The sequence below is a fragment of the Tympanuchus pallidicinctus genome, unplaced genomic scaffold, assembly GCF_026119805.1.
Source record: "Tympanuchus pallidicinctus isolate F22 unplaced genomic scaffold, pur_lepc_1.0 scaffold24, whole genome shotgun sequence".
NCBI classification, from domain to species: Eukaryota; Metazoa; Chordata; class Aves; order Galliformes; family Phasianidae; genus Tympanuchus; species Tympanuchus pallidicinctus.
In genome coordinates this window covers 5,207,789-5,216,393 of record NW_026294741.1, presented here as the reverse complement: position 1 = coordinate 5,216,393, position 8,605 = coordinate 5,207,789, and positions in this window count along the sequence as shown.

Sequence of the window (8,605 nt, the reverse complement as noted above, 5' to 3'; positions counted from 1 at the left end):
GTTTTTCTCCATACACAGATGAGCATGGGCTGGCTGGGAGTGGAAGCTGTGCTTTTGTGGGGATTGCTTGAGAATGAGGAAGGGGGAAAAGAAAAAGACAGAGTGGTGGGGGAATAGAAATGAATTGCACAGGGAAAACTTCACAGGAAAGCCACAAAGTATAAGGATTTGCTGGGGGAATGGAAAGGTGTCCTTGATGCTTTGAAAATGGGATTGGAGGCTTGGTTTGTAGATGGGCTCAGTTGGAATTGCCTTGTTTTTTCTCTTATCAGGAGGGATTTTTTTATCTCCCTTCAGGAGGATATTTTTAACCTACAGCCTTCCAAGAGGATGTCAGCTGGGAACACTTGCTTTTCTTTAAATTCTTGTGCAGGAAAAGAAGAGGAAGGCAAAGTCTGAGTCTAGGGCAGTTTTGGTGAGAAGGATGCTCTCATTTCTAGCATTTCTCTTGTCATGAGCTCCCAATTCTATTTCTTCCTCCCCATTTTGTAGAATTAAACCAGTCTCTATAAATCCGAGTGCCCAAATCCTGAGGCTTTTGGAGAAAAAAAACTGATGCAGTTGCATCTGCCACCAAACCCATCCAGTTGACCACTCCGGTCTGCACAGAGCTCATTGTGCCCAGGCAGCATCACTGCAGTGAGCCCAGCTGGCAGCTGGGGTTTGTCCCCTCCAGCACTTTGCTCCCTAAAAAATGCTGAAAGGCACCAGTGCTGTTTTATCACTGCTTCTTGCTCCTCTGGGGGAATTGGTGCCAGCTCTCCCGAAGCAAATCTGTGGCTCTGCTCTGCAAAGGGAGAGGAGCAGAGGCAGGTGTGTAAGGACGAAGTGCTGAATAGTGATGAGAGCCCATCAGCTACAATCCTGCCTTTGACAGATCAAGGGAAGTGGCTTCAGGGTCTTTTTCTTCACACTTCAGCCTGGAGCTGTGACAGCTTGGGTATGGCCAAGCATTTATTGCTGCAAATGGGACAGCGGGATTGGGAGGCTCTCATAGTCCCAGGTGGGGAACTGGATGTGATGGCATCAACACCTCTTGGCTTTGATGCTGCTGGGCACCATGGGGTGACGCCAGAGCATCCTAGGCTTCCTAGAGCATCGTTGAGGACAGTTCTCAGTGCTGGCAGCAATGTCCCTGCCCGACCCTGGGGCAGTCAGTAGGAGCAGCAGTGCAGGAGCACAGCCAAGGCTCTCCTCCCCCCCATACCTTTCCTCCCCATGGCTGCCGCTTTGCATTTTCATTTTGCAAACACCTCATCATCGAGCTAATTAATACGTTCTGGAGGAACTCTTCCTGGCTTTCATCAAACTTAAATCAGCATTTATATCAGCGTGTTGCCAGCTCTGTGCTATTTAGTAAAGTCCTGTGTAACTTTTATTTTCCTCCCAGATCCTTGCAGCCCCTCTGGGCTCTATGGCAGCACCCTGCTATCACTATGCCCACAGTTTGGCTGCAGGCAGCATTAGCTCATGGCCCCTAGGTCCCTGTGCTGCCCCATCCAGCACCATCCTGGTGCCAAGTCTGGGTTCCCTCTCCCTGTCATCATCCTGGAAGATGACACCATCATATGGGTAGACACCTAGTATTGATGTTTTAAATCCCTCCTTGCTGCAAAAAGAGACACTGCCCTTTACTTTTGCCCTCTTCTTTCCCCTGCTCTGGAGTGATGGCGTGAGCCAGCACTGGCATGCTTTTATCAGTGCTCTGTCCCAACCCATCGATCAGAGCTGAGCACAACACCCCCTCGCTCTGTCTCTGGGAAGATGAGCAAGCAGGAGGGTTTTTGGAGGGAGATGGCAAGCGAACGTGTGATGTGGCACTGCATCCTCCCTCCTGCTGCGGTCCCTGGAGGCCACCATGGATGCTGAATGCCTTTGACGTTGTGATTTCTGTGTTTGGAGGAGTGGGGAGGTCTGCAGGCTGTGTGACACAGCCGCTCACAGTTTTAGGTTCAGGGTCACACAGCCCCTGCTCTGTGCCCTTCCAGCCCCTGGCGAGCAGCCAGAAGGTTCAATGGATGTGAGCAAAGATCCTTAACAATCCTTTTGGCACATTTATTCCCATCGGCTGGGAAATTCCCCCATCGGTGTGCAGCAAGCCTCCATCCCTCACTGCATTTCCTGCTCCCAGCAAGCATGCTGTCATCGATTATTGGTGTCAGTGTGGGTGCAGGAAGGGTCAGCAATCCCCTGAGGGTTGGGCAGAAAAACCATCAGTAATGCTGATCGGAGGGGCTGTGGGGGTCAGAGCACACAGCCCCCACCTCAGCTCACAGTGGGGCAGGACTGGCAGTATTTGGGGCTCAGTGGTGCAGGAGGTTTGTATTCATTTAAGGTCACACTGATACTGCCTGGCCCATCTGGTGGCCTTCTATGATGGAGTGACAGCCTCAGTGGAGAAAGGAAGGGCATCTCCTGGATTTGTGCAAGGCCTTTAACATGTTCCTGCACCACATCCTTATCTCTAAATTGGAGAGTGTAGTGGAAATGCTAAGTCATGGCCTGTGAATCAAACAGTGATTGAGCACCTGGTGGAAGGCAGGGCCAACCAAGGGTTGCTCAGGTGCAAGCAATGTACCTGAGTGACTGGAAGGCATGGTGCCAGGATCCACCCCTTCCCAGACCTCATTTAAGGGCTGGCAATGCAGGTGAGGGTCTTTCTTGCTGGAGATCCCTGTATGCCTGAGGCCTTCCAGAGGTAAGCAACTCTTTTCCTTCATTTCTGTATCTGTGGCTGCTGCATTTGGGCTTGTTCTCGCTAGCTGTAGCAAAAGACTTTGCTATCCTGCTATTGTTGTGGCACTTTCCATCCCATTATAGCATTACAGGGAGGTATGGGTTTGAAGAGTGGACTACTAAGTGGATGAGGAATTGGTTGGATGGTGGCAGCCAGAGATGTGTGGGCAATGGCTCTGTGTCTGTTGGAGGCATCCTTCAAGGTTCCATCTTGGGACCAGTGCTCTTCAGCGCTTTATCGATGATGTAGATGGAACTAGGTGATGTCTAAGGTCTCTTCTAACCTAAAGCCATTCTATTATAACACAGCTGCCCCTTCCCAATAGGCCACTAATCCCTTGCACAACTTGGTGCAGGAACCCTGCACTGGGACAGGACCACACTTCTATTTTATCCACACTTCTCTATTTTATCCAATTGTTTGCATGGTAAATTGCAGAGGCTTTTGCCTCTGGCTTAACAAGTTCTCTAAACCCCTGGCAGCTTCACTCCTTGTAAGCACATTCCCAAAACATTCTCAGGGCTTTTCCCAGCTCCATGGCCGGTTAGGAGGACAACAAATGATCAAACCACACAGGCTGCTCAGTGCACCAGGGCTTTGCTGCTGCTTTCACTGTATCAGCTAGGAGAATGTATCCTTCAATCAGTTTAAGCCCCTAGGCTTGATGTAATTTTTACCGCTGCCTTCTCTCTAAGGTACTTTTAGGGCTGCTATCTCCAACTATTTACAGGCAAGGAGAGCAGCAAAGTGAGAAGCAGCTTTGCTAATTTTGTCCCTGACCTCAGCAGCAGCTCAGGGCACTGTGGATGAAGCCTTTCCTCTTGCAGTTTAGAGGGACCCAGGTGGCACCAGGTTTGCAAAGAGCCCTTTTCACACAACCCAGCAACACCAGCAAAGCTCCCAGCCTTGGTATGACCTGTCATGTTTGCTGGTCCTCCAAACTTCCCACCCCATGCTTTTCTTTGGGATGGAAATCGGGCTTGGGGTGGGCGCAGCATCATGCAATGGTGCTCCCAGACCGCCTTCTCTTGGTCCCCTCTTGGTCTTCATTCCTCTCTCTAATGCTCCAAAGAGGGGTAAGCCTCTTTGGAGAAGTGGAAACCCCAATGCAGATTGAGATCCTGCACAGGGAGGCAGGAGGTGCCTGTGCGGAGCGCAGCTGAGCTGATGGCTTTATCATGTCAGTTTATAACCCAGTTAGATTTTGCCTCTGTCTCTGTTCATAAAAATTATTCTTGGACAGGTCTCTGAAGCCTGAGCTGTCAGCAGTGCTGCGTTACATTTTTAAATAAATCAGTCAATAAATCAAGCACAGAATAAGCACTGCAGCGAGGCATATGCTTCATCTGCAGTCAGCGAGACAGGGACCTGCTGGAAGTTGAGCTTTGCTCTTTGGGGTGGGATGAGTTTGCTAAATCCAGCCCTGCAGAGAGCTTTTAAATATAGCTAATTGTGCATTGGGTGTCACAGGCAAGTTCTTGCCTCCTGAATAACCCAGTGTTTATTTATATGGTGATAGCACAATGCCTGTGGCCATTATTGGGAACATTCTTTAGCCATCGCACGAGTCTGCTTAGCAGCCCAATTTCTCCCTTTGGGTGAATCCCAAACCCAATCCTTGCCATGTGAGACTCACTGGTTCCTTGTATGCTTATCCTGTGCTGCAGCTGAGTGGAGTTAATTTATACAGCCCTGGGACTCGCACCATCTTCTCCAGTTCCTGCTTTTGGGATCTGAGGTGCCAGACCCAACTGTCCTTCTTCCAGGGATTTTGCTATGGCCACGTTGGGTGGCAGAGATAGGAAATGACCACAGAGTGCAGCAGAAAACTTGTGATTTCTTTCATCTCTTTTCAGTCCCACTGCTGTGATGCCAACCCAATGCATTTCCCAACCCGCGGGGTGTTGTGCCCAGCACTATGGCAATGCAGAGCTCAGCTCTCTTCTATTCCCATCCCTGCACCCCTCCATCCATCTCATCTCCATTTGGCTGTGCTGAGGCCACCTTTCACCTTGCAGATGAAGGTATAGCTGCTAATACAGCAAATGAAATGCATTAATCAAGGAGAAGAGAAAAAATGTGGAGGGAAGAGTGTTCATTCATCCACTCACTGATGTTTCTTGCAGTGCTTTTGTTTGCATCTTTTTTTTTGTCTTGCACACACGCAGTGATTTCAGGACTGAGCAGAACTGAAGGTTCCAGCAGTAGAAAGATAACAAACCCCCTCACCTCCTCCTGCATCCTCAAAGCTTGGAAGGTTGCTTAGTGACGGCGTTGCTGCTCTCGCTTCCTCGCTCCAGCTCTTAAAAGCAAGAGAATGGTTATTGGAGGTCCTGATAGCTCATGTTCCTCGATGGCCTTTTCCCTGCAGCCCACATCAGCTGCAGGCAATGAATGAAGCAGCCTGGCCACTCCTCTCCTTTCTGCTGGCCAGCTCCATTTATTTTTTTTTTTTACTATTGTTCAGCAGTTGTTAGGATTGCTATTCTGTGATCCCATTTAAAATCATTGATTTACCACCGAGTCTTCAATAAGCAATTTGGAGCAATTGGGGCTGTTATCTTACAATAGATCACAGAGTGGTGGGAAAGGGGGGAGGGAGGGAAGGAGAGAGAAAAAGAAGAAGGAAAAATGGTTGGGGCTGCCCACATGGTTTGGGACCTCTAGCCGCAGGTACCAGCTGGGCTGGAGCCATGGGGACTTGTCCTAGACAGGCCTTGAATCACAGAACCATTAAGGTTGGAAAAGACTAAGATCATTTAGTCCAACCATCAAACCATCCCTGCCATGCCCACTAAAGGGGAATTAAGTCCCCATCATTTCTCTTAAAAACCCCTTGAGAGCAGCCACACTGCCCAGCCTTGCTCCCATCCTTGCAAACCATCCTGGTGCAGAGGGAACCAAACCTACCCTGCCTGGGCTGTGCTGGTTGCTCACACAAGCCAAAAACCACGAGAGTGCTCTAGGGAAACATCTCAGCAAAAGTAAGCTTGCTAGTTAAAAGCTCCCCAAAGGCTCCATCTTTCCAAGAGGAAGAAGGAGAAATCAACAGCAGTGTTATTTCCCATTATGCCAAGGCAGATGGTTATTCCTGTGCCAAGTCTGAATCACTGGAGTCTCCCCCCCTTTCCCCAAGCCCCTCACCCCCCTCCAAAAAAAGGACCATTCCTGTGCTGGAGAGACTCAGTTGGGTGTTGGGAGGGATCTGCCAGCCTTCCTCTGCCCAGCACTGTGGGTTCCCATGCTCCTGTTCCCATCCAGCCTTTATTGGGGGCATTTTGGCACCTCTAGGTATCAATTGGGTTGAGCCAGGGCTGTCTCTTACATGCTTAGCGTTTCCTTCACTGATTTGCCAACAACAGATTTATTTGGGGTTTTTCTGCTTCCCAGTTCTGGAGTGGTTCAGGAAAAATGAAATTGCTTTCCAGAGGTGTTATCTGTGTTCCTGCTCCCTTTCAGTCAAAATCAAAAGGGTTGGGGCTGATTCACAGCTTTTTAAGGCAAAACCCAAATAAATGCCATCAAAGGACATGTCAAGGGTGGAGAAAGATCAGAAGGTCACCTCAATATCGAGGTGGAGAAAGATCAGAGGCCCACTGTAAGCTGAAAAAAATGTCAAAAGGAAACAGTTTCATTTCTGATTGTGTTTCTTTCTGTCCAGAGCGCCCCAGTGTTTCAGCCATGAGTGACTGGGTGAACTGGGAGTGAATTGGGGTGATTCGGGGTGAGCACATCCTCCTTATGGAGAGGGATCAGGGATTAGATGGAGTAGCCCCAGTTCCCTGATCCCCAGCTCCTCTCCACCCTGGCCATCATTCAGCTCTATACCCTGAACTGCCTTCGTGCATCCCTCTCCCCATCTGAAAGCACTCATCATTTGGGATCAGAATGCCACTCATCAGAATGCCACTGACACAGCACAGCTGGGGGTCAGCTGAGAGCGGTCAGGAGTCATCCCTGCACTGCTGAAGGATTTTCCAGCAGCCATTCACCCCCTATTTATTGACCCAGCAATGTTTGCAGTGCTGAATGTAGTCAAGTAGCAGCATTCTGCAGGTCCCTGGGGTGGGGATTTTACAGGAACGTGCTGATTCCCCATTGCACAGCCTCTGTGTTTAAATGGTTTTTGAACCCATATAAGCCAGAAATCGAGTGAGGTCCTGCTGGGCTAAGTGGATTTCACCGCTGAAACAGAAAGGAATGGGCTCCCAGGAACAAGTGATATTATTTACATGGCATCGATCGGCGCTGAGCTTTCGCTGGCTCAGCACTTTTAACCCCTGGTTTTCATCAGCCGAGTGCTTAACCCTCAGGTAATTGGATTTGCAGCTGTTACTGTGATCTATGCTGCCTCCAGTTACTCTCCATGGGGCTCCTATAGGATGGGGAGCCCAAATGGGGATCTTCATAAGGGCAGAGAGAGCGAAGTATCACAGCACAGGATGGCAAGATTGTTGGAGTGAACTGGGGCACAGGTGGATGAAGCCTTTTCACAGGGAGCTTTGAGGGACTGAGGTTCAGCATCTTGACCTCTTTGTGCAAGATCTGTGGCAATGCCCTTGTTCTCATTCTCATTGCATCCATTGAAGCCTTCTTGGCTGAGCTGCTTTCTCCCACCCAGAAGTCGTCCATCTGATGGAACAGTTCTTCCTTTGGGCTCCCAACAAAGGCTGACAATCAAAAAAGCCATAAAGCACCTGATGGAGGAATGAGGAATTGAGGAATGAGGAGCTGTGATTTTTCCTGTGTGGCCACAGGGGCTCTGTCTTCTTTGGGCTGACACCAAAGGACTCACTGACTGTCATAGAATCACAAAGTCAACCTCTAAGATAATTTCATCCAATCTAGGCCCAGATGCTTCAGGCTTTGGCCCCAGAAGTGCAGAAACCATCAGAAACAAAATCTTCCATAGGTGTCTGTGGGGGTAAACTGGTGAACAAAACCATGAGCAATCTCTTGCATCTTGTCTTTCATCACAGCCAAGAGAAATGCATTATTGGTCTTGACACGGAGGCACAGCAGATGGATAATTGGGTGACATTTGCCGCTCCGCATCACGCGGGGTCAGATAAGATGGTCTTTTGTGACCTTTAAATCCATGAACTAACAAAATTTGGCCTTCTTTCGGTGATGCTGTTGGAAAGGATGTGAAGACTGAGACTCCAGAGGCTGCTGGGGCTGGAAATGCAGTGCTGGGTGCTGGGCACAGATCTGCAGGATCACAGGGCTCCCTGGATCCAAACTTCCTTTTCCAGTTATTAATGATGTTTCCCATGGCCCAGATGCCTCAGTGTTTCCCAGCACAAACCATCTAGCAATTTGCTTATGCTGTTATCCAGTGTCTGCAGCCAATTGTTTGGAAGACAGCTGGAGATCCTGGAATTGATGAGAAGTGACAGCAAAATCCTGGAAAGGGTCAGGAAATCCCTGGAAAACACATGGAAATTCCATAGCAAGGCCCTTGACCAGGAGCTCTGCCCTGCAGGCATTTCTGGCTTTCGCTTGGCTAAAACCCAGGGCTGGTAGTAGGGGAAAATCATCCCAGCGCAGAGCAGGCGCCCTAAAATATTGAGACCTTAGGGGTTTTCCCATTCCTTGCTGAGCCAGGCAAAAATGGAGTGAAGAGACCCCAGAAAGAACCATGCAATTACCAAAGTCATCATCCCAGGTGCTGTGCAAACCTACATAGTGTCAACAGGTGTAGAAGGAGAGCAGACAGCTGGAGGAGGAGGAGAGTGGTGGGACCCCCAGGTGTTGCAGAGTCTGAGCTCCATGCAGAGAAGCAGGGAAAATTCCCGTTTTCCTCCTCTCTTAATGGCTTAGGGGCTGGGTGCGTTAAGTGGTTTAATTATTTTCATAGCACATAAT